Source organism: Anguilla anguilla, chromosome 5 (assembly GCF_013347855.1).
Source record: "Anguilla anguilla isolate fAngAng1 chromosome 5, fAngAng1.pri, whole genome shotgun sequence".
Lineage (NCBI taxonomy): Eukaryota > Metazoa > Chordata > Actinopteri > Anguilliformes > Anguillidae > Anguilla > Anguilla anguilla.
The window spans coordinates 27,333,230-27,357,859 of record NC_049205.1 but is presented as its reverse complement, the minus strand read 5'-3'; the positions used below and the strand labels follow the sequence as shown (position 1 = coordinate 27,357,859).

Genomic DNA, 24,630 nt, shown 5'->3' with positions numbered 1-24,630 from the left:
ACAAGCTTTCTGTCAGTATATAAATATCTAGGGTTCCAGAAGAAAATCGAAAATCTCACCAAAAATGAATAAAGTGCTTTTTGTCCATTATAAAGCATAGAAATGTGCCCCTTATGAAGGTTTAAGATGAAACATTGATACCAGATATAAAAATTATGCTAAAACTTTGTCACAATGTGGTACAGTACCTAAATGTGTAATAATTAACTCTCGTATGTTTTTCTGTACTGTAGGGCAGTTGTAAGTTGTTTCTCTGTAGTCCTCTCTCTGAGGGCTCAAATGCTTTATTTCTGCATAAGTTCCCAAATGAGCCTGTGTCTGTTACTTTCCAACATTCCAACACTATCTTCCACTTCCCTTCAGGATCGCCAGACCCCTCATGCCAGATACTCATAATTCTAAGAGCAAAGCTATAGATGACACTGGGGGGGATTAACAACCTCCTTGCACGTAGAGGTGGCATAGTAACAAATGTCCGTTCGCTGTTAACCATGCTCGCAGTGTGAACCCCCTACGAGGTGATATCTCTGGACTGCGCCAATTCGGCGCCTAGATAACTGCTGCGTATCCCTATAGAGCACCACCGGCGACTAGCGGGCACCGTCAGTATTTCAAGGCCACTCCATTCACACCGGCGAATTGAGGAAATTCTAATTTAATAATTAGCAAATACAATTACAATATCCAACAGGTCTAAAAAAAACTCCAAATGAGTGCAGGCTAGAATTAGAATATTACAGTATCACGTTTCTGAGTTCCCTAGCCTGCACGACTTAGAAATAATTCTTCATCTTCTCGTAACCTAAAGTAATCATGTTTGGTATGGGTATATTTTAATAATCACAACGAAGGTCGGGGTACAAAGTACATCTACCTTTCTTGCATTGCTAAATAATTATGCAACTAGATAATTATAATTATGCAACTATTATGCAAATAAATATTTACCAACGTTATTGAAACCCGCCCCACAATGGGAAAGGCAGACGTGATATGAAGGTGTGCCCTCCAAACAGCCAATGACAGCTCAGACCGCTCTCTCCCGGTTCAGTTTTTAAGTCAATGACCACCGAGGCTAGCCCTCTTCTTTTTTCTTTTTTCAATTTTTACCTTTTCCTCCGTACCCGAGCCGTGGCTCACGTTGATTTTTAGGAAGCTATCATCTAGCCTCAGTGTCCCCACCAAATAAACATGGATCGCTGTACCGTTGGACTTAAGAGTGTTCGCACCGCTTTGGAACCGTGTGTTTACGCCTTGAAGTACTGATGGGCTCGTGTTGGGAGACCGGTGTCGCCAATCAAGCTGGCCTGTCTCAAGCAGCATCTTCCAGCTTTGAACTTAGCGCGTACTGCCTCAGCTGGGCCTCAGGGATCACTCCTCCCTCTTTCCTCTCTTCCTCTCCACACTCCGACTCGTAAGTAACGCCATAATTCGAAGTTTAACCTACCGTAAGCTACTTATGTGTACATCCATACAGAGCCAGCAGTAGCAAGACAGCGGCTAGACCATAAACCTAATTGTATGGTTAAAGCACTTTGTGCTATGAGTCGAGTGTAACTGATTGTTGTCTCTCATACTAATCATAGGCTACGTGCGTAAAATGGTATTCGTTCATTCATAGTGAGTTTCTGTGTAGCGATACTTGCTGAGAGAGAGTATTACGCACAGCTATATTGGAAGGTACCCAGGCGTCACAAATAAGCGTATATTTCACAAACGGATTGTCCAAGACAATATACGACCACTCAGTCTCGAAAGGGACATCTCTACGCATAAAACCAATACTAAGGTTGTATATTTATTCTGTATTTAGTCCCAGATATTGACAGTAGAATTATATTAATTTATAATAAATTTTAGAGAAATTCCACATTTGTTTAGGTGTTCAGTGAGCAGCATTTTTCACAGCTGTACTGGCATACCTTTGGCTATTATTGGCTTTATCTTGTTGTAGACGAAATGTATTTTTTTAGTGGTGAAAGAATGTTTTTATGAATGCCCTGGTAGACACTGTTGCCCATTGTGTCATGTGTGGGGGGTGTAGTTGCAGATGCGACTGCAGGGAGGGGGTGCTTGGTAATAGGACGAACAGTGCGACAACGGTCTGCGCTTAGAAACACCATCTTCAGCATAGTTGTCATGAATCGTCTACTAATCAAGCTAGAACACAGAGTTTGTGTTTTCAACTCATACTTTGGTTGTAGGAGCAATGAATGTCTGAGTTGAGCAATCTCAGGATGCCGGCATCATGGCTTCTAGGGTGCACCAACAAGTTAAGATCCCATGTGCAGCAGTCCGCTCTGTCAGCACATGCAATACGCATGCACTTTTGAAGCATGCTTGTAATCACAGCATACATTTGCCTAAAAAGTGTAGCAACCTCATTGTTTATTCTTTTTCATGTATACTCATGTGAGTAAATATTGCAAAAATATGAAGTACATACCCACAAAAAAATCTATATGAATATGATTTGGAATGACAGTGAATTAAATTAAAATGAACATGACAATGTCACATTGATAAGTAGATTTTTTAATCCAATGAAATGCAAGTAATAAAAAAAATCTTTAATAAAACAAATTTAAGCACTTGTATAATTGTAAAAATAAGGCCAAAACAGTGCCACCACTAAATTGTGGATAGTAGGCTAAATTGTCATGGCTGCAATTCAGAATCCTACACCTGAACCAAAGGTTCTGAAAATTTTAAAATAAATGCTGCAATCAGGGTCAACTTTAATCTACTAGACCACTTCACAGATCAAGCCAGGGGTGGTAATTTTTTTGAGATTTTCCTTATTATTCAACCAATTTTTTGTGGAATTTTTTATTTTAATAATTATGTATTTAGTTTTAAAAGATGCTCGGAATCAAAATGGTTATAGTTTAATGATAACACGAGGTAGACTATTCTCACATTTTGACACAATTTTTCAGTGTTGATTCATGACATCACATTATCAAAAACACTGTGGCGAAAACACGCTTTGCAAATTAGGAGTTGGAGGCATCAGGAACCAAAGTATCTACACTCCTGGGCAAAAAAAATGGGCCAAGCCCAAAATGGCAAAATATTTAGCTTTTAATGGTCTTAACAACAAATCATTGGCAAGAATTAAACAAATGCACTCCTGAGACCTCCTGTGCCACCATTTGCTTGTTTACTTTTGCTGCAGTGAACTGTTTGGGGAAAAGCAAGAAACAGGGAAATTCACGTATACAGTAGACAAATTAACATAATGTCAAATAAAAGAGTCATGTTTTGTATTGGTTGCATATCCTTTGCATGCCAAGATTTCTGTGACCTATCAACATCAGAGTCTGGATATCTTATTGTCAGGTTGTCCTACAAGCGATACAAAAACTCTTTGCATTTGAATGGATCTCTATGTGAATTGGGGGGTGGGACTAGATTCAGCTGTAAATTATGCTGATACAGTATGGAACACATTTGTTGGCTAAATGGCTTTAAGTCATCAAGGGTCCAAGGTATCAAATGAGCTTCCAACCACTGTGCTGCTGCCAGATATGCAGTAGATACTACAAGCATTGTTTCTCCTGATTAATTTTCCTGTTGACCTCAATGGAAAAAATATTCAGGAGAAACAATGCTTATTGTTTCTCCTGAATATTTTGGGCCAAGCCATTTTGGGCTTGGCCCATTTTTTTTGCCCAGGAGTGTACATCCTCCATTAAGAGAATCCTACTTCGCCATGGCCTGAAAGGCTTTCACACAAGAAAGAAGCCCCTACTCCAAGACCAGCATAAAAAAGCCAGAATGAAGTTTGCAGGTGATCACCAGGACGAAGACCTAGCCATTTGGAGGAGTGTTCTCTGGTCAGATGAAAGAAAAATTTAACTCTTTGGCCATAATGATCAGCGCTATGTATGGAGGAAAAAGGGTGAGGCTTTTAATCTGAAGAACACCATCCCAACTGTGAAGCATTGAGGGGGCAGCATCATGTTGCGGGGGTGTTTTGCTGGAAAAGTGGCTGGTGCACTTCTGAAAATAGATGGCATCATGAGGAAGGAGGATTATCTAGAAATACTGACGCAACACCTCAAGACATCAGCTAGAAAGTTAAAACTTGGTCAAAACTGGGTCTTCCAGCAGGACAATGATCTTAAGCATACCTCCAAAGTTGTAACAAAAGGCTTAAAGACAACAAAGTGAAAGTATTGGAGTGGCCATCACAAAGCTATGACCTGAATCCCATAGAAAATGTGTCAACTGAACTGAAAAAGCATGTCTGAGCAAGGAGGCCCACAAACCTGTGTCAGGGTTTTCGGGGAAATGGACCCAAACGCAGAGTGGGAAAAACAAAACTAAAAGGGTAAATATACACAAAGAATTTAATACAAAAAAACTCAGGAACAAACAAAGGGGCCACGAGGGGCAAAACCACAAACTCAAAAACCAAAAGAAACACAGAACAGAACACAGGCAGGGCGGAACACAGGCAGGTCAGAAACACAGGCAGGCGGAACACACACAAACAGGCGGAAACTGTTTGTGTGTAACAAATTTGATCCGGGCAGCAAAAATGATCCGGGTGACGTAATGACATTCTAAAACAGCTGTTATACCCATTGTGACATACGTAAAGTTTTGTTACAGCGTCCGTTGCTTAGCTGACGCTGCCAGCCTTGCTACATTCTGTGGAGACAAAGATTCTAAGATAACTCAGTAATTTCTCCAGTTTAACAGGTTATTTTCTAGCCTGAAATGCGATTGTATTAGCAAATGGCAACATATGTCAACTTTCAAGTAGTTGGCTATCTCCCTGGAAATGAATTAAATGTTTTTAACAGAAAATAATAATAATTAATGTGATTTTATCCACGTAAATAGCTATACAAAAGGCAAAATAAATGTTGTGGTCGCGATCGCCGTCGTAGGCGTCAGAATGAAATGTCACTGACAAAAAAAAGTTGTCTCTCTTTGCAGTGGCTTGGGCTGGAAACTAGCTGTAAGAGCAGAATAAGCCCCCCGAAGTGAAGCACAACACTGCCTATTGATCATAGATTATAGATAAGATCACTGTGATGTTGCATTCCATAGAGGATTTCAGCTATGTGCTCCCATATTACTGAAAATGCTGTAGCTGTGGCTAGCTGTGTAAGTGCATACCGGCATATGTGTGCTGTGTGTGTTGTGTTGATAGTAGCTGTAATGGCAATTTTTCATTTTTTCCAATGTGCGTTTTGCCATTATTACACAGGTAGGCGTGAAATCTTACGCAGACCAAATACAATAGATTTTCCAGTCATTATTTGCCGTTAAGTTTGTTGTTTATTGAGGTAGCAAGCAGTTGTATAAAAAGATGAACGTACCCAGTTTGCTTCCAATTTTATTGCTCCAAGCTGTAGCGTGTTGGTTAGTAGTTGATCTGGTGAGAACTGTGTGTGCTCTCCCTTCCTGTGCCTTCCATTTCCTGTTACCTTTGCCCATAAATACACAACCGTGTGCATCTAATCACCGCCACCAAGTGTGCAAAAATAAATACTGCAAAATATATCTAAACAAAAAAAATATGACATGCCAACAATAAACCAACAATAAACAATAAACATAAATGGCTCCTACACACCGGCCCCTAATAGTATATAGCAAACAATTACCAATAAATAATAAAAGGAGCTATAGACATCACACCCTTTTTTTCCTTTTTTTAACACCTTTTCAAAAAGGTATGTGCTATGTGTTGGCATTTAATCTTCTTTTGTGATTCTTCAATCTTCTTTTCTTCCTTTTTATTTTAGGGCTATTTCTAGAGGTTCTAGAACATGGCACCTGATGGGTCTGGTCTTTACCACCAGTCCTTGCTGTACCTAGGTCTCAGCTTTTTGGAGCAGACATATCTTTGTTATTGGTTTTTCCAAGATGTTTCTCTTCGTCTGAAGTCGAACTGTGCGCACAAGACCTTGTGCATCTGGTTTGGTCTCCAGTATTCTGCCCATTAACCAGGAGCCTCGCGGTGCAGTGGAATCAATCACCACAACAATGTCACCTGGAGAAAAGCTTCTTTTTACCTTTGACCACCGTTGTCATTCTTGGATTAGTGCAAGTATTCCTGTGTCCAAAACAGATCTGCCATGTATTATACTAGTCTCCATCTGCATTTGATGTACAAGTCTTCTTTTACAAAGAGTCCAGGTGGTAGTAGTGGCTTGGTATTTAACAGAAGACGATGGTTTGGTGTGTGTGATTCCAGGTCCATTGGATCATCTGAAATCTTGGTAATGGGTCGATCATTTAAAATTGCTTCAACTTCACAAATAAAAGTTTGCAATCCTTCATCATCCAGAACTTGTTAGTTAAGAACAGAGTCCAGGATATTTCAAACCATGTGGATCAGTCGATCCTGCTGGGGGGTTAAAGTACCACTTTATCCATCGCTGAAGCATAGTACTCTGGATTTTGGCCTGTTTCAAGCCATTGAGTGCTTCTCTCAATTCTCTTTCCGCTCCGATAAAATTTGTGCCATTGTCTGATCTTATAGACGAAACTTGACCTCGTCGACAGATAAATCTTCGTAATGCATGGATGCAAGAGTCTGTCAAGGGTATATGCAACTTCAAAATGTATTGCACTGCTTGCCATGCAAGTGAAGATTACACCATACCTTTTAACAAGACTTCGTCCTCTCTTGATCACTATAGGACCGAAGTAGCCTACTCCTACACCTGTAAATGGAGGCTTATCTGGTAGAATCCTCTCCAGGGCCAAGTCTGCCATTTTTTGTTCTCCAACTCTTCCCTGCTGTCGTTTATTTTCATATATTTGTCGTATATTTCATTCTAAATCCACCCCCCCCCCCCCTTTCATGACACTCGTTACATGTTCCCCCATCCCAGCACTTTTGGTAATTTGTATTTGTCCTAATACTGTAGCTTGGTCTTCTGCCTAGTTGGCTTTGCAGAGGTTAGGTCAGAATAGTGTTCACTGTGTGAATTAAACTGTGTTCTTGGCTAGAAATAGCTGTACAAAATAAGTATTGTATCTTATTGAACCTGTGTTTTGTTGTTGTCCATGACCATGAAATGCACTTTTTGTACGTCGCTTTGGATAAAAGCATCTGCCAAATAAATGTTATGTAATGTAATGTTTATACACAACACAGACTTTGTCTGTGGATGAAAGGGGGAAGGGTAAACGGGTGGTCGCGTATGTGTGAGGAACAGTGTAACCGTCGTGGCTGAATAACTGAGCTCAGCTAGGAAGGAGTATTGCTTCCGGTAGTGCCGGAGGGTGAAGCGTAACTTCAGCCGTTAAGCAATACATGCAACCAAGCTAGTTATTCGCCCACTACAGACTATACAATGAGTGTGATGTCGTTAGGGTTGTAAAGTTAGTCGGGGAGACAGAAAAACTATGCATAGGATTGTTTCCTAAAATAAAATAGCCTGCGCAAATTACAATGCAGACTAAGATATACTATTGCCTGGAAAGTTTGTTCAGTCTTACTGTCCGTCCATTCACGCGGGTAGCGGCCGCTGCGGGGTCCTGGAGAGAACAGTCTTGGCATTGTGAAATTGTGGAGGTTTCCAGCTGTTCCGTAGCAACTGCGATGTGGTTGTCCCCCCCGATCCGTCGTCAGCAAGGCGTCGTGGTTAGCTGGCACAGTGTCGGGCGTGCGCTGGTTTCCGCGCGGGATGGATCGGGCTTTAGTCGCCGCAGGCGTTTAGATAAATCGGTAACTGCCGCGATCTTAAGCATTCTGCAAGCCCTTTGAATTGGAGTTCTACAGAGTTGTGAGAACTCGAGTTAGGCCCATAGGAGTTCCACAGTATGAGGGCACTCAAGAGACAATGGGAGAGGACGCAGGAAGAGAGAGGACGAAAAGAGAGGCGGAAAAAAAAAGGCGAAAAAGAGAACGGCGAAAAGAGAACGAGTGATTACTGTCCCTAACTCTTATACCTGGTGGGGGGAGGGGGGACCCGTGGAGTGTGATAAGGATCTTGAATGCTGCGTGCACTGATGATGCCATCAGATGCGCATCAGATGCGCTGCATGTTCTTAAAGAAGGTAATTTACATTTGGAGGGCACAGACTGACCGAGTGTGCCTACACAGCATATGATTTTGTAAGGCCCACGGGAACAGGCATAGAGTGGAATTTCCTCTCTGACTGTCGTAAAGCAATTCGCCAGGTGCAGAGTCTGATATTGTCGGGACAGAGTGGCCCGTAAGACCTTGGCATCTGGTTTTGCGACAGTTAACAGGTGACACCTCTTTTCTATGGTCAAGCAATTCTAAAATTATCCCAACATCCTGGAGGTTTCAGATGGCAAGTGGTAGGGTCGCATGGTGGAAGTGGGGCAAGTTGCTCAGGACGGTTGAGGGACAGTCACAGTGCCCTCGCCTGGTGTCGCTGGGTAACTTGTCTCCCAACCTTCATAAGGAGAGAAATTTACTCACGCACACTTTTTGTTGGGAAGTAAATCCCGATTTGGGTCGAGTGCATTGATACACTACACTATGCGGTCTTGATGCACTGTGGAGGGACATTGAGAGTTGACGGTTGGTTCATGTGAAAGATTGTGCAGTTGTTTCATGTTTTTCGGAGTTTTCATGACAATCACGAGAACAAATATTCATATTTGGTATGGTTTTTATGGTCTCTGTGCGAGTGATGCTCTGGTTTAGGTTTTAAAACCAGCAAACCTGTAGAAAATCTATTTTAATCAATTTGTAAGTAAACTGTATTTTTGGGACACTCCTCCTAGTAGCCTAAATCCATCTGTCTGATCCTGTCTGAACCAAATTCCAATCTTCCCCCTCCAAGTACATTTATGGTTTTATGACCCTTTTGTGGCGACATCCACCTGCCTGCGCTGGGTTCTTATAGGAGAGGAACAGGGCCCTCGGGGAGTCTGCAATCAGACTTCCCACACAAGACTCTTTCTGTGTGTAGACTGCTGTCAGGTATGCTCATCTTTATCTTTGATTGTTAGACTATTTTCTAAATTCTGTAACTACAAATTGACTATTTTAAGTGTATAACCTACCTGACATTAAAACTGTTAATGACTTGATTTGTGTGGTCTTGGTCAATGTTTCGTTCTTGTAACAGCCCTCTAAGTCGGTTTCCCCCAATTATGACTAGGGAACTGCCCGTTGGACTTGTTTGATCACCAAGTTTTCAGTTAAGGTGGGACCGTCAGCAGAACCAAGTTGATCCTGGGATGACCAATATTGGCCCTTTCGGAGTCCCTGAACCCTAATTAGGTTATACTCCCCATGAGGGAAATCTCACAACCGCTGTGTCGTCTGCAAACAGCTAGTTAAATTGTCGTTACGGGCGTATCCGCGGTGCGTACCGGGTGAAACTGCGTTGACCCTCGGTGTAGAACTTCAGACGAACTGAGTTCCATTCTAAATCAAGCCTAAATTCTAATTTGGAACATAACTTATTAATTAATATGGAGTCAGATTATCACGAGGGTAAAACCTATTAACTGTTATGCTTTCTTGCTGTGGTCATGGATATATTTGATGTGTTGTTCCGCGCATTTGTGAATATTCTGATGCTCCCATTGGGATATTGACAGTCCGGCGACAGATCGGATATATCTCTGATGACAGCATAGCCCCGTTTGCGAACGGAGAGTAACCTGAATGCTACTGATCCGTTTCGGGCCAGTTTTAAGCGGGATATGAAGCAGCGCCTTCATATCTAACCCGTGGCAACGGAACCAGTGCATTCTTAATTATAATTGTGCCCTGTTCTTACGAACAGAGGAAAATAACTAACATCTCCGGTTTTGAATCACACCAGCCAAGGGAGAACACGCGATACCTTCCCCTCCAGCTACAAACCCTCATTGGTCTAGCTGTGAGGTGTTTACAAGTGGTGACCTCGACGTGATTTGGAAGTATCTGGAGTGTTCCCTGAAATGTCTGCTGGTGTTTTTCATCCCGGCGTGATACCCTTCACTGTGGGTATCTCGCATTTTCTTCTCTGGTTTCCCGATCCTTGGTGTGGTGAGTGACACAATTCTCTTGTATATTAGCCTGTGCTAGGGAGAGTTTTTAGTCACTGCATAGGGGATCGACATATCCCAGACAGGCCTGGGACCGTAGAAACCAGGCATTTTTCATATTACTACCCTTTGGGGACTTCATGAACAGGGAAAGAGAGATGCTTAGGTTGGCATGTTTTTAGGAAATGTGTTGTGCTAATACGGCAAAATGCGTTTTAGGAAAAACTAGCCTATAGCAGTAGATGGTTGCGTATGTGTACGGAAATGTAAACGTTTGTCGAAAGGAAGGGAGTTTTGATGCAAAGCTTACTACTGTTTCTGCGCAGAGGCGCAGAAAACCTTGCTCAAACTCAGGAGAAATGAGGCGCTGGTGAAAAACCAGTGAATTTTGAAGGTGAACAGAGTGGTATACTGTTATGAAAGACTAAAAAGCAATAGAAAGTGAACAGTAAGAAAGTTTATAGCTGCCAGTAAGCGTGTGCAATCACAGAATGCACACGCGAAGAAGTTTGAACTTTGCTAGGGGGCTAACCCAGGAAAAGTGGCAAGCTTCTTATTATAATTAAATTAAATAATATTAAAATACTGCTGAATGCTGAATCAGGTGCATAACCTCGGCTTCGAAGTTTCAGCCCTGAAAGCAGAGTCTGTGCTGATCCTTAAACCCAGGTGTGGCCCTGCGGCAGTACACGCATCTCAAGACCTCTGACAGTGCAGACTGCAGCTGCACCAAGTTTTGAAACTGTTCGTATCTGTCCGGAGAAAACCATACTTTAAGTCTCAGAGATCGAGGCCGGTACCAGTGTAGTCACTGAACCTCTGAGTACCGCGCCCGATGTAATGTCACAGGACCGCTGAGTGCCACGGCAAATGCAAGTCTCCATCCCTCTGAAAGTGTAGCCGCAGGCTACAACAAGGGTGGCGACCGTCTGGAATTTGCCACATGTGGGACTCATGTCTAAAAGACCTCTGAGACTGGTGAGAAGGTATCAGGACACTGAATTTCTGAATTTCTGAGGTGCTGGAACCAAGGTCCTTGGCCTGTGTTATCTGTCTCAGTAACCAGTGGTAGACTATTAATTAAATAAATAGGTGAAGATTTATGAAACAGTTGAGATAAGCCAGTGTAGAAGGTAAAGTTCCAACATGGCCTATAACCAACAAAAAATAGACTTTGGCCTATTATAAATAAAATAACCATTAGCCTAGAGCTAAATTAAATTATATAGGCATAGGTGTACCACCATTCACCTTTCTTTAGAAAGCTCGCTTTCAAAAAAGTGTAGTGAATTCTGGTGTACCCTATTGTTTTCATCTGGGTTTTTATTCTGTGTGTCTTAGCGGCACAAGGAGGAAATCAGAGGATTTAAACTAATAATATATTAATTATTAACGCATGCCTGTGCACGCCATTTAGAAAATGTTAGAATTCACTAACCGACGTATTTGGGTGCCAATTAAATTAGCTAAGGCATGTTAGATACTAGAGATCTAATGGTATTTTTGTGTGAATTTCACCATAGCACAACATATACATATTAGAATCTTTGTCAAACCATTGATAAGCCAGTCAATGCCATAAATGAATATAATGTCATCAAACTTTAACTCAACTAATAAGGGCCAGTATCATCTGTGCCTGCAAGGGAAATTATTTAAGGAAGAAGTCTTCCAATCTACATATGTCAAATAAAGAAATAAATAAGGAGAAGAAGCAATTACTCCTAAGTTTACATAAAGTTTGTCTTTTAGCATTAAAATGTTGAAAGAGGGGTCATTTTTTGGCAAGGACTGGCTTACTGGTCTCACTTTATTCTAGTTTTTCACAGTTTCCTCTCCTTAAATTCCCTCCTTCCTTTTCATTTACTGTTCCTCCTCCTCCTTTCTCCCTTCTCCCCATCTGTCTGTCTTGTTCTGTTTCCCCCCCTTCTCTGTCAGTTGTTGAATATTTAAGGAGCAGTAAACCTACACTCCCAAGACAGTGTCTGATTTTCTTTTTGTTTTTTCATCTTTTTATTTTTTGTCAGTTGTGGTTTAACCCCAAATTATGCAGACAGTAACCCTACATAGATTTTCTCTTCTGTGCACAAATACAGGCAAGAAGTTAGCACCTCAAGCATCGGTGACAGACCAGTTGGGTGGAAATCTCTGAAGGGGTCATAAACATGTCAGCAGCTCATTTAGCCAACTCCTAACTTTAAACAGGCCTCCTGGTGTAGCACCAGAGCAAATTTTACAACACCCAATTTGTTACATTAGGGGATCCACCCATCCCATTAAGAACTTCACAGTCATCTAATCTAACAAGAGCACATAAACCAGCACACATCCAATCCTAAACAGCGCACATATAGGACACAATAGAAACACTATCCTATGTGATTCTATGAATTTCTTGGTGCAATAATGAATTTCTCTTATACCATTAACACATAGTATTAGACAACATTTCTTCAGTCTGCTTCAATTAAACTATTTTACCGTAATTACCATTCCAGTAATTTTCAACTTTTTAATAAATGTATGTATGTAGGCATTGTATGTTTCTGAACACTACTTGTCTTATATGTCTTAGTTTATGATTTTGGTGTTTTTCTTTATTTTTTGTTCTTTATTTTTATACTATCATTTTCAATAACCATCCACACAAAATGTATTGGGTTCTTTGTTTCTTTTCCTTTAATTCACCCAGAACAGGTGTACCCAAATTCCACTACCATACGCTCTATCGGCGTAGTAGTGAAGAATCAGGTTCTAAAATTAGATCACCTTACCGGGTATATCACTATGAGGGGCACAGAGACCATATTCACCACTCGCATGTGTTGTCATGAAAGCTCCAGCTATATCATCTGTACCTGTAACACCTTACAACCTTTTTCTCCCAATGATACCAAATTCATTAGTGTGCAGTCTTTGCATGGCCACGCTGACGCTATCCAGGTTTCCCACACACAATGGTGCGTCATCAGCGAGATGAACTCTTTCTCGTATGGAGGTCTGACCTGTCCAGCAAACCACACTTTCTGCTTGGAAGTGACGGAAGATTTGGCCATGGGTCAGATCAACATTCTAGGCCGAGTTCCACTGGAGGTGGACGTCTCCCCGTGGTGGGAGGACACATTCTACGAACAAGGAACGCGGGCCCTGACTGACCTAATGAGTTTGGTATAACAGATCATCCGTGACACCAATTATCACATCAACCAGGCTTAGGTGGAGGTGAATCTGGCCAAAAGAACGGCGGAGATCCTGGCCAGCTCCTCTACCCGGTCCGCCCAGGACACGTACACCTGGTGGGATTGGGTGTTCCGAGGGTGCGTCATCCCTAGCGCAGTCATCTTTACCATCACCCTGGTTCAATGCTGTTATTTTCGACACCTGATACACTCTCTGCGCACCTCCACTCATGCTGCATTGGTTCTCAGCCCCCTCCAGTTTCCAGCGAGGCCGGGCTTGAGACCATAAACACCGGACCTGGACTGCTGTCAAAGTTGGGCATTTTCAGTGACCCCTGGGACAGCGTTCTGTTTGTCCCACGGGGCCAGAGAGGGGAACTGTAAGGCCCACGGGAACAGGCATAGAGTGGAATTTCCTCTCTGACTGTCGTAAAGCAATTCGCCAGGTGCAGAGTCTGATATTGTCGGGACAGAGTGGCCCGTAAGACCTTGGCATCTGGTTTTGCGACAGTTAACAGGTGACACCTCTTTTCTATGGTCAAGCAATTCTAAAATTATCCCAACATCCTGGAGGTTTCAGATGGCAAGTGGTAGGGTCGCATGGTGGAAGTGGGGCAAGTTGCTCAGGACGGTTGAGGGACAGTCACAGTGCCCTCGCCTGGTGTCGCTGGGTAACTTGTCTCCCAACCTTCATAAGGAGAGAAATTTACTCACGCACACTTTTTGTTGGGAAGTAAATCCCGATTTGGGTCGAGTGCATTGATACACTACACTATGCGGTCTTGATGCACTGTGGAGGGACATTGAGAGTTGACGGTTGGTTCATGTGAAAGATTGTGCAGTTGTTTCATGTTTTTCGGAGTTTTCATGACAATCACGAGAACAAATATTCATATTTGGTATGGTTTTTATGGTCTCTGTGCGAGTGATGCTCTGGTTTAGGTTTTAAAACCAGCAAACCTGTAGAAAATCTATTTTAATCAATTTGTAAGTAAACTGTATTTTTGGGACACTCCTCCTAGTAGCCTAAATCCATCTGTCTGATCCTGTCTGAACCAAATTCCAATCTTCCCCCTCCAAGTACATTTATGGTTTTATGACCCTTTTGTGGCGACATCCACCTGCCTGCGCTGAGTTCTTATAGGAGAGGAACAGGGCCCTCGGGGAGTCTGCAATCAGACTTCCCACACAAGACTCTTTCTGTGTGTAGACTGCTGTCAGGTATGCTCATCTTTATCTTTGATTGTTAGACTATTTTCTAAATTCTGTAACTACAAATTGACTATTTTAAGTGTATAACCTACCTGACATTAAAACTGTTAATGACTTGATTTGTGTGGTCTTGGTCAATGTTTCGTTCTTGTAACAGCCCTCTAAGTCGGTTTCCCCCAATTATGACTAGGGAACTGCCCGTTGGACTTGTTTGATCACCAAGTTTTCAGTTAAGGTGGGACCGTCAGCAGAACCAAGTTGATCCTGGGATGACCAATATTGGCCCTTTCGGAGTCCCTGAACCCTAATTAGGTTATACTCCCCATGAGGGAAATCTCACAACCGCTGTGTCGTCTGCAAACAGCTAGTTAAATTGTCGTTACGGGCGTATCCGCGGTGCGTACCGGGTGAAACTGCATTGACCCTCGGTGTAGAACTTCAGACGAACTGAGTTCCATTCTAAATCAAGCCTAAATTCTAATTTGGAACATAACTTATTAATTAATATGGAGTCAGATTATCACGAGGGTAAAACCTATTAACTGTTATGCTTTCTTGCTGTGGTCATGGATATATTTGATGTGTTGTTCCGCGCATTTGTGAATATTCTGATGCTCCCATTGGGATATTGACAGTCCGGCGACAGATCGGATATATCTCTGATGACAGCATAGCCCCGTTTGCGAACGGAGAGTAACCTGAATGCTACTGATCCGTTTCGGGCCAGTTTTAAGCGGGATATGAAGCAGCGCCTTCATATCTAACCCGTGGCAACGGAACCAGTGCATTCTTAATTATAATTGTGCCCTGTTCTTACGAACAGAGGAAAATAACTAACATCTCCGGTTTTGAATCACACCAGCCAAGGGAGAACACGCGATACCTTCCCCTCCAGCTACAAACCCTCATTGGTCTAGCTGTGAGGTGTTTACAATTTCTTCCTCTATGTCCGAGTTGTTTATAGATATATCGTAACAATAGTGTGGATATGTGAAGGTCGTTTTAGAGAATAATCGGATGTTTTGCCTCTTCAGGCATCGCTAGTCTATTCAGGCGACCACCTACTCTCAGAAGTCCATCATCCAGTACCGGATCCAGTTTGTACGAATGACTGCTTCTTTTGACACCATTTTTACCAGCTTCTAGTACAGATAGTTCTTCTTTGAATCTTTGTCTTTGACTGAAAGAGATGACTGTGCTTTCTGCTTGGACGAGATCTTCAGGACATAAACACTGTCTGCGGAGTGTTGCTTTAAAGACTTGCATCTCTTTTTCAACCTTCTCCTTTAGTTTGCCAGGATCTTTTTCAAAGCTACTCACAGCAGTCTGAATCTCCTTTCTCCTTCGGGTCAGCTGCAAGATTGTTCAGATTCCTCCATGATGAGAAATAGTTGATCAGAGAGTTTGTGGGGTACAATGGATCTTTGACAAAGATGTTCATTGTGATGTCTTGTTTGATTTCTGGATCATTAACAGAGATTGTAGATTTTAAGTGAGGTTTTGGCCATTCTTGGTCTGGCTTACAGAGAAACTCTGGTCCCCTGATCCATCTCTTGCAGCTTAAGAAGCGGTCTGCTGTTAGTCCTCTAGAGGCTTCATCTGCATGATTTTCCTTTGTGCTAATATATCCCCATTGTGATACATCAGTAGCATCCCTTACAAGAGAGATACTGTTTGCTACAAATGTTTGGAAGCGTTTGGTTTCATTTTTGATGTACTTAAGCACTGTTGTGCTATCAGTCCAGAAGATGGATTTGTCCAGTTGAAGCTGTAATTCTTTTCGCAGCATTGTGTCAACTCTGACAGCTAGGACTGCAGCTGTAAGCTCCATTCTGGGAATCGTTATTTGTTTTAATGGAGCCACTCTGGATTTTCCTATTATGCATGCAACATGCACTTCTTTGCTATCGTTTTCCAGTCTTAGTTATGAAACAGTACCATAGCCATTTTCGCTGGCGTCCGAAAAGTGGTGCAGCTGTGCATATCTGATTTGACCAAAGCTTTTGGGCTTCATGCACCAGTCCACTTTTAACTTCGCCATCTCGTTGAGATCTGCTAGCCATCCTGTCCACCGCTGAAAGAAGGTTTGGGGTATGTTTTCATCCCATCCAAGGTTTTTCTTACAGAGCTCCTGCATAATCAGTTTGGCTGGCAGAGTAAATGGTGCTAGAAATCCTGAAGGGTCGTATATCGAGCCGACCACGGACAAGATGCCACGTCTTGTGTATAGTCGTTCCTGTGCAGCAATTCTGAACTTGAACACATCTGTTTCAATGCACCAGTGCAATCCCAGTGCTCTTTCCATTGGCAGATTGTCTTTGTTCAAGTCTAACTCCTTGGTCTCTTTGGTTCTGTTTTCTTGTGGAATGGATGCCAATACAGCACGGCTGTTGCTGATCCACTTTGACAGCATGAATCCTCCCTTTTGGCAGACAGTAGTCAGGTCTCTTACCATTTGAACTGCTTCCTGTTCCGAAGACATGGATTTCAAACAATCATCTACATAGAAGTTGTTCTTTACTGTGTTTGTCACCTCAGCTGGAAAGTGAGCTTTATTGTCTTCAGCAGTCTTCCATAATGTGAAGTTTGCACAAATTGGTGATGACACGGCTCCAAAAAGATGTACATTCATCCGGTATTCAACAAGATCTTGCTGAACATCACCATCGGGCCACCACAGGAATCGCAGATAGTCAATATGCTTTTCTGATACCTTGACCTGATGAAACATTGCTTTGATGTCAGCCATCAAAGCAACCGGTTCTTGGCTGAATCTGATGAGAACTCCAATGAGTGAGTTGGTAAGGTCTGGACCCTGCAGCAGTTGGCAGTTAAGCGATTTTCCTTTGAAGACTGCACCACAGTCAAAGACCACTCTTAAGGTTCCTTTCTTTGAGTGATACACCTTGTGGTGTGGGATGTACCAGGGTTCTCCATCACTTTGATTCAGCTGGTCCACTGGTACCATTTCAGCATAACTGTTGTCAATCATTTCTGTGAGGAAAGTTGTATATTCATCATTAAATTTTTCATTATTGCCAAACTCGTGTTTCAGGCTCTGGATGCGCTGCTCTGCAATGCAACGGTTATTTGGCATGCTGGGATTTCCTTGTTTGAAAGGTAAGTCTAGGCAGTAGTGTCCATCTGTCATCTTTGCTGAGTGATTCACAATATTCAATAATTTTACATCTTCTCTAGACATTTCCTCTGTTTCCATGCTGGCTATTTGAAGCATGGCATACTGAAGTCATGATTGTACTGTTCTACTGCGACTGGGAGCTTGCCTGAATGACTGCTGTCCGCAGTGCCACCTGACTGGACCCCGGCTACAGGAGCCAAAGAGGAATCCAACAGGAAATATGGCGCTTCCCCACTCGGCAGCTAAGAGATGCCTCCTGCACTTTGTCAGCTTTGGGTTGTCCGGCTTCCTGTCAAAGGAGACAGAGTCCCTGCACACTGTGCACAACTTGGCAGGAACACTGTGGGCAATGGATTGCCTTTCATTTCACAATTGCAACAATAAGGAAAAAAAGCACTGTATATTGCCCAAGATAGTCCGGGGAACCCCCCTCTCCCTTGCCAATCCTGATACCTAGACAACAGAGAAGGAAAAAACTGGTACTATGGTGTCACAACAGCAGCAGCATAGAAGAGTGTCTCGAAGAGACTGCTGATGTCTCCACACCTTACCATTGTGGGATTTATTTCTGTGTCCAGCGGGTCACAATTGGACTACTCAATTCTGACATGGAGTAAATGTTTTAAAAGATGGCAGATCTACCACTTAGTTTTTGTTAACTAATGCTATGTTAAAAAGTTTTGTAAGTCGCTCTGGATAAATGCATCAGCTCAATGTCTGTAATGTAATGTTAACTTCATCTCAGGTATGTAAATGTGCAGTTTTATTATAGCTATGCCCTAATGGTTATACTCTGTCATTTTCATATGGTGATGGGGAAATAGACTTTTAGCAGGTGCATTCACCTATTTTTCCAAGAGAGGGAATGTAGGATATGCAGTGTTTAGATTTTGGTCTTAGAGAGGGAAACAGTGAATAAGAATGTGGTCTGGCCTCCCCATCACAAGCATCAAATCAAATGTTATTGGGGCAATAAAAAATCCACTGATACCCTAATCTAGGCAGACAATCTATGGGTCTCACCTCCTCACCTCCTGAGAAGAGACAAACCAGATGACACAGGACACCATATCAGGGGTCAGAGACCCTGCATGCGTACATGCCTAACATTTCCCATTACTTGAAGTTTGAATGTAATCTTTAGGTAGGCCAGTCCTTGTCATATATTAGTCTAACCCCCCTTCCCTTCTCTCCTAAAACTTAACTCGGCATCACCCAATCAGGGAAAACAGCCTCAAACAATGCTGGGTAAGGTATTTAAGATGGCCACAGGAAAAAGTGTGTGTGTCACTTTTGGTATCGGAGCCTTGAAGAAGAAGAGTGTTTATTCTTTTTATTTTGGCGGTGGTTCCTAGGTGTGTGTTTTTAGCTGGTTTCCTTTCATCCTGTGGCACTTATCCTGGAAGTGGGTGATACTTTGACAAGGTCTGGCTTATCCGTCTCTCTCTTTTCTTGTATTTCTAGATTAAATTTTTAATGTCTTCTATTGTGTAATTTAGAAGTAGTGTGCCTGCATTCAGTTAAGGATGTATGTTTTCAATTCATTAATATAATTGACTGCTTCTTGATGAATTTGATTATTTAATCATAAAACCCAATATAGAGCTTGTTTTGACTTGGTTGATTTTGTTGGTTGATTCCACCAGTACACTGTAGACTGAGCTATCAATGAATTTGGTGATTTAATTGATAATTCTCATTTTTAATAATAATTGTTAAATTAAATCACATGAAATATATTTTACATGTAGGTTAAGTGAGGGGTTCTAGCACGCAATATCGCATGGTTCAGTATTCAGAGTGCTGAACATCTTAACAATGGCATTGACAATTGGAACCGCTGGATTCAGAAAATAAACATATTCTTAATGAATCCTTGCTTGTTCCACAATATGTATATGTATGTTGTGGTAATGGTGTGGTTATAAGTGTGACAGGTAGTTATAATTATAATTTTGAACTTACTGAATCAAATAGCTTATTCAACATCTGTAAGGTAAAAAATGAAAGTAAAATAATAATTATATATATATATATATATATATATATATATATACACACACACACACACCGATCAGACACAACATTTAAACTGCCCGATCTGCTAACACCAGGCTGAGGAAAATTCTGTATGTATATATATATATATATATATATATATATATATATATATATATATATATATATATATAATCATTATTTTGTTTTATTTTCATTTTTTACCTCACAGATGTTGAATAAGCTCTTTGATTCAGTCAAAGCAATGCAGCCTGAGGTAAATTCTTGCTGTATATATACAGTCCCCTCCAAAAGTATTGGAACAGCAAGGCCAATTCCTTTGTTTTTGCAATACACTGAATAAATTTGGGGTTGAGATAAAAAGATGAACATGAGACAAGAGTTCAGAATTTCAGCTTTTATTTCCTGGTATTTACACCTAGATGTGTTAAACTACTTAGAACATAGCACCTTTGGTATCAGACCACCCAATTTTTAGGTGAGCAAAAGTATTGGAACAGAGAGTATTTAAGTAAATGAAAGCAAATAACACTTAATATTTGGCAGCATATCTCTTGCTTGCAATAACTGCATCAAGCCTGCGACCCATTGACATCACCAAACTGTTACATTCTTCTTTTGTGATGTTTTTCCAGCCTTTTACTGCAGCCTCTTTCAGTTGTTGTTTGTTTCAGGGGCTTTTTCCCTTCAATCTCCTCTTCAGGAGGTGAAATGCATGCTCAATTGGGTTAAGGTCTGGTGATTGGCCAGTCTAAAACCTTCCACTTTTTCTCCCTAATGAAGTCCTTTGTTGTGTTGGCAGTGTGTTTTGGGTCATTGTCTTGCTGCATGATGAAGTTCCTCCAAATTAGTTTGGATGCATTTCTTCGTAAGTTGGCAGACAGAATGTTTTCGTAGACTTCTGAATTCATCCTGCTGCTACCATCATGAGTTACATCATCAATAAAGATTAGTGAGCCCACTCCAGAAGCAGCCATGCAAGCCCAAGCCATGACACTTCCTCCACCATGCTTCACAGATGAGCTTATATGTTTTGGATCATGAGCAGATCCCTTCTTTCTCCACACTTTGGCCTTTCCATCACTTTGGTAGAGGTTAATATTGGTCTCATCAGTCCATAAAACTTTGTTCCAGAACTTTTGTGGCTCACCTCTGTACTTCTTTGCAAATTGTAATCTCGTCCTCCGATTCTTACTACTGATGAGTGGTTTGCATCTTGTGGTATAGCCTCTATATTGCTGCTCTCTAAGTCTTATTCGAACGGTTGATTGAGATACCTTCACCCCTGTCCTGTGGAGATTGTTTGTGATGTCACTGACTGATGTTTTGAGGTTTTTCTTCACAGCTTTCACAATGTTTCTGTCATCAACTGCTGTTGTTTTCCTTGGTTGACCTGTTTGATATCTGTTGCTCAGTACGCCAGCGATTTCTTTCTTTTTCAGGACATTCCAAGTTGTCGTACAAGCTATCCCCAATGCTTGTGCAATGGCTCTGATCGATTTCCCCTCTTTTCTAAGCTTGCTTTTCTCCCAGCTCTCTGGTCTTCATGTTAGCTTATCTTTTATAACACAAATGCAGTTTTCACAGGCAAAACCCAAGGCTAAAACCAAGAGTATACATTCAGAACTATTTATTGTTTAACCAATCAATCTAACAGGACACATCTGGGCAACATGAAACACCTGTCAGTCACATGTTCCAATACTTTTGCTCACCTAAAAATTGGGTTGTCTGATACAAAAGGTGATATGTTCTAAGTTGTTTAAAAAATCTAGATAAAAATACCAGGAAATAAAAGCTGAAATTCAGATCTGTTATCTCATGTACATCTTTTGACCTCAAACTCAATTGTCTTCAGTGTTTAGCAAAAACAAAGGAATTGACCTTGCTGTTCCAATACTTTTGGAGGGGACTGTACACCGATCAGCCACAATATTAAAACCACCTGCATTTTTCTGCTTTTTTCTGATTTAATATTTTATTTTCTCTGTTTGTAATCAAGTCTTTTTTGCACACTGCCCCTCCTTCCTAAACTGTGCTGTGCATCATTATGAAGGATTCTTAATCAAGCCACACTATGCACCTGGTGCAACATGGATGTGTGTTTTCCTACTGTCTTTCTAGGCGAGGTCCTGTACTACAAAGATGGAGGGACATTGAAGAGGGTGATCGAAACCAAAGAGGAAAGGGTGGAGGTGGTCACTGAGGTCCATGCTGGCCATTTTGAAGCGAAGCAGATGCAGGAGAAAGTCAGGCAACGCTTCTACTGGCATGGTATTACACAGGACACTCTTGACTCGGTAAGCAATCAATTTTTAAAATTATTTTACAGATAGAATATAGCCAGACTTTTACAAGGTCACATAACAAAAGGCATTTTACATTGTTATCTCTTTGTGCTTTAAGGCGGTTCATTAATGCGAGGCGCTGGGGCGCCGCCCCCCTAAATGCGAAATAATTATAAAATAAAAATTGTTTACTCGTACAATGCGCCTGGTAGTCTGTCAGCGCCTGTCAGCATTCATTAAAAATTGGTTCCAAAATCAAATTGTATTTGGTTAATTTCTGTGTGAATACATACATATACTTCCTGGGTGAAGGGCGCCGGCCAAATGAGTGTGTATGTAAGTCCTTCAACTTTTGGTAAGCAGGTGACCTGAGGCTGCTCTCTAATTTGTTTCTTCAGATTTTCCACGTGCTCTCTGCGCCCCAGACACTCCCACTTTTATTGGCAGTGAATTGGTATTGTTTTTATGTTTTTTGATCTAATGTGATTGGACAATTCTCGACGCTATCTTTCATGTTCACACCCGCAATTAATATAACTATGGATGTGTGACTGTCACTCCTGCTCCTTAGCTAGCTGACCGGTACTTTTAGGAGATGGCCACTTCAAGTGGAACCACGGAAATCAAAGATAATTTGGTTATTTCCTTACAAAAACACCTTTTCACAAGGCGTTCACTGGAAGAAAAAAAGAGTATAAAGGAGCTTGGACCGGACCGACCCGATTTACAAATTCAACAGCAGGCAATTGATCGAGGACAAGCTTACACCCGGGGTTTCTCCCGCTCTTGTTATGACAAATGGAGTTGGCTAGCTGGATGTGGTGTAAGTAATGCCTTTTATTGCTTTCCCTTTTTGCTATTTCAAAGTGTCGGCATCGAAGTGTTGTGGACAACAACGGGGGTACAAGACCTAAAACATCTTTCTGAAAAATGCAAAAGGCACGAAAGTAGCCATAGCCATCTAGACAATAGTATGAGGCTAAATTTTTTTGGCAGGCTTAGCATTGCTGAACAGCTAGATGAAGGCTACAGGATTGGCATTAGAAGGCACAAGGAAGAGGTGACAAAATCGACACATCCTCTCCAGAATAATAGACAGTGATATTTTTTTCATGAATTTGCAAAAGAAATTGCAAAAAGACAAGATAACTAATATAAAAATGGATATATCCACAAAACAAATGACGCAGATTACCCTGTCTCACCTCCAAACAGCTCTTTAACCTCATTAATGACAATCTTTTAAACAAAGGAATAAACAGTCTCAAACCATCTACCTGTGCCCTGGACCCGATCCCCACAAGTTTCTTCAAAAAAGTCTATACTTGCTTTTCCGGTGAATTGTTAAACATTATCAACCACTCCCTGCAAACTGGCATTTTGCCATCTACTTTTAAGATCACCATAGTTAAGCCCCCTCTTAAAAGGAACACCCTTGACCCGTCCATTCTCAAAAATTTCAGGCCTATTTCAAATCTCATGTTTTTGAGCAAAATCCTTGAAAAACTTGTTTTCTGGCAACTATCAGAATACTTAAATAGCATTTTTATTTTTGAAAAATTCCAATCAGGTTTCTGTGCAAGCCTTGATGGACATCTTCTACACCCATGGTTCTGCCTGAAGTCGTTTTGACGGACTAAGGTTATAAGTTCTGGAAAAATGTAATTTGCATTGAATATATATTTTGGTTATGTGGTTAGCACAAATTCATTCTCCATATAGTTTATTGTAATCTCATAAAAAACACGTTTTCAACGTACAAAAATGCCAAGTTACTCACACATACAAGACATACACCGTCAATAACTCATTCATTCAGACTGCCAAAATCCAGGCCTGCCATTAAAAGTATTGATATCAAAATGGCGCCAAGTTACAGTACTACAAACAATATAGGCTATCTTGCCTCACCGAAATTTAATAACATGTATTCCAAAGCAATGCTACCCAATATTTCCTCAATTCTTTCAAGTCACTTGGCCCTGTGTTTTGTAATCTTACCATCTCATAAAAAACACGTTTTCAACGTACAAAAATGCCAAGTTACTCACACATACAAGACATACACTGTCAATAACTCATTCATTCAGACTGCCAAAATCCAGGCCTGCCATTAAAAGTATTGATATCAAAATGACGCCAAGTTACAGTACTACAAACAATATAGGCTATCTTGCCTCACCGAAATTTAATAACATGTATTCCAAAGCAATGCTACCCAATATTTCCTCAATTCTTTCAAGTCACTTGGCCCTGTGTGTATATTAGCGTGCAGTACATGGACAGTCCAAACATATGTGTGGATGGCTTTCTCACAGTCAAGATTGATTGAATAGGCATCTATATGTCCAATTTGTATTGGTATGTATGTATTTTGGTGCCCAGCCTTTCTGTTGCGTGAATGATTGTATGTTTCTTGGTATAAATGTCTGTTCGTAAATGTGAATGTAACATGCTGCGAGGGAAATGTCCCCATGGGGATAAAGAAGTTCTCTATGTATGTATGTACAATATGTATTTGACATGTATTTATTGTACGTTGCAAATATACAATCATTTGTACATTTACTCAAATTCAGTTCAGAAGCAATGTTTTCTGGAGAAATATGCTTCCTGTAGTGACTGACCAGCAGTTTTCTACATGAATTTCAATGTTCCATGAGGCAATACGAAATATTTGACACTTTGATCTGACAGAAAGTTTGCATGACATTATAATATGGTAAGATTACAAAACACAGGGCCAAGTGACTTGAAAGAATTGAGGAAATATTGGGTAGCATTGCTTTGGAATATATGTTATTA

The 24,630-nt window shown here is 41.2% G+C and overlaps 1 protein-coding gene and 1 pseudogene across 1 annotated transcript in view; one reads left to right on the top strand and one right to left on the bottom strand.

Annotated features, from left to right (window-relative positions):
• Positions 1–24,630, bottom strand: part of LOC118227486 (tryptophan 5-hydroxylase 1) — a 214,253-nt gene that overhangs the window by 105,971 nt on the left and 83,652 nt on the right. The gene's annotated exons all lie outside the window — the stretch shown is intronic.
• Positions 12,551–14,112, top strand: LOC118227487 (annotated as a pseudogene).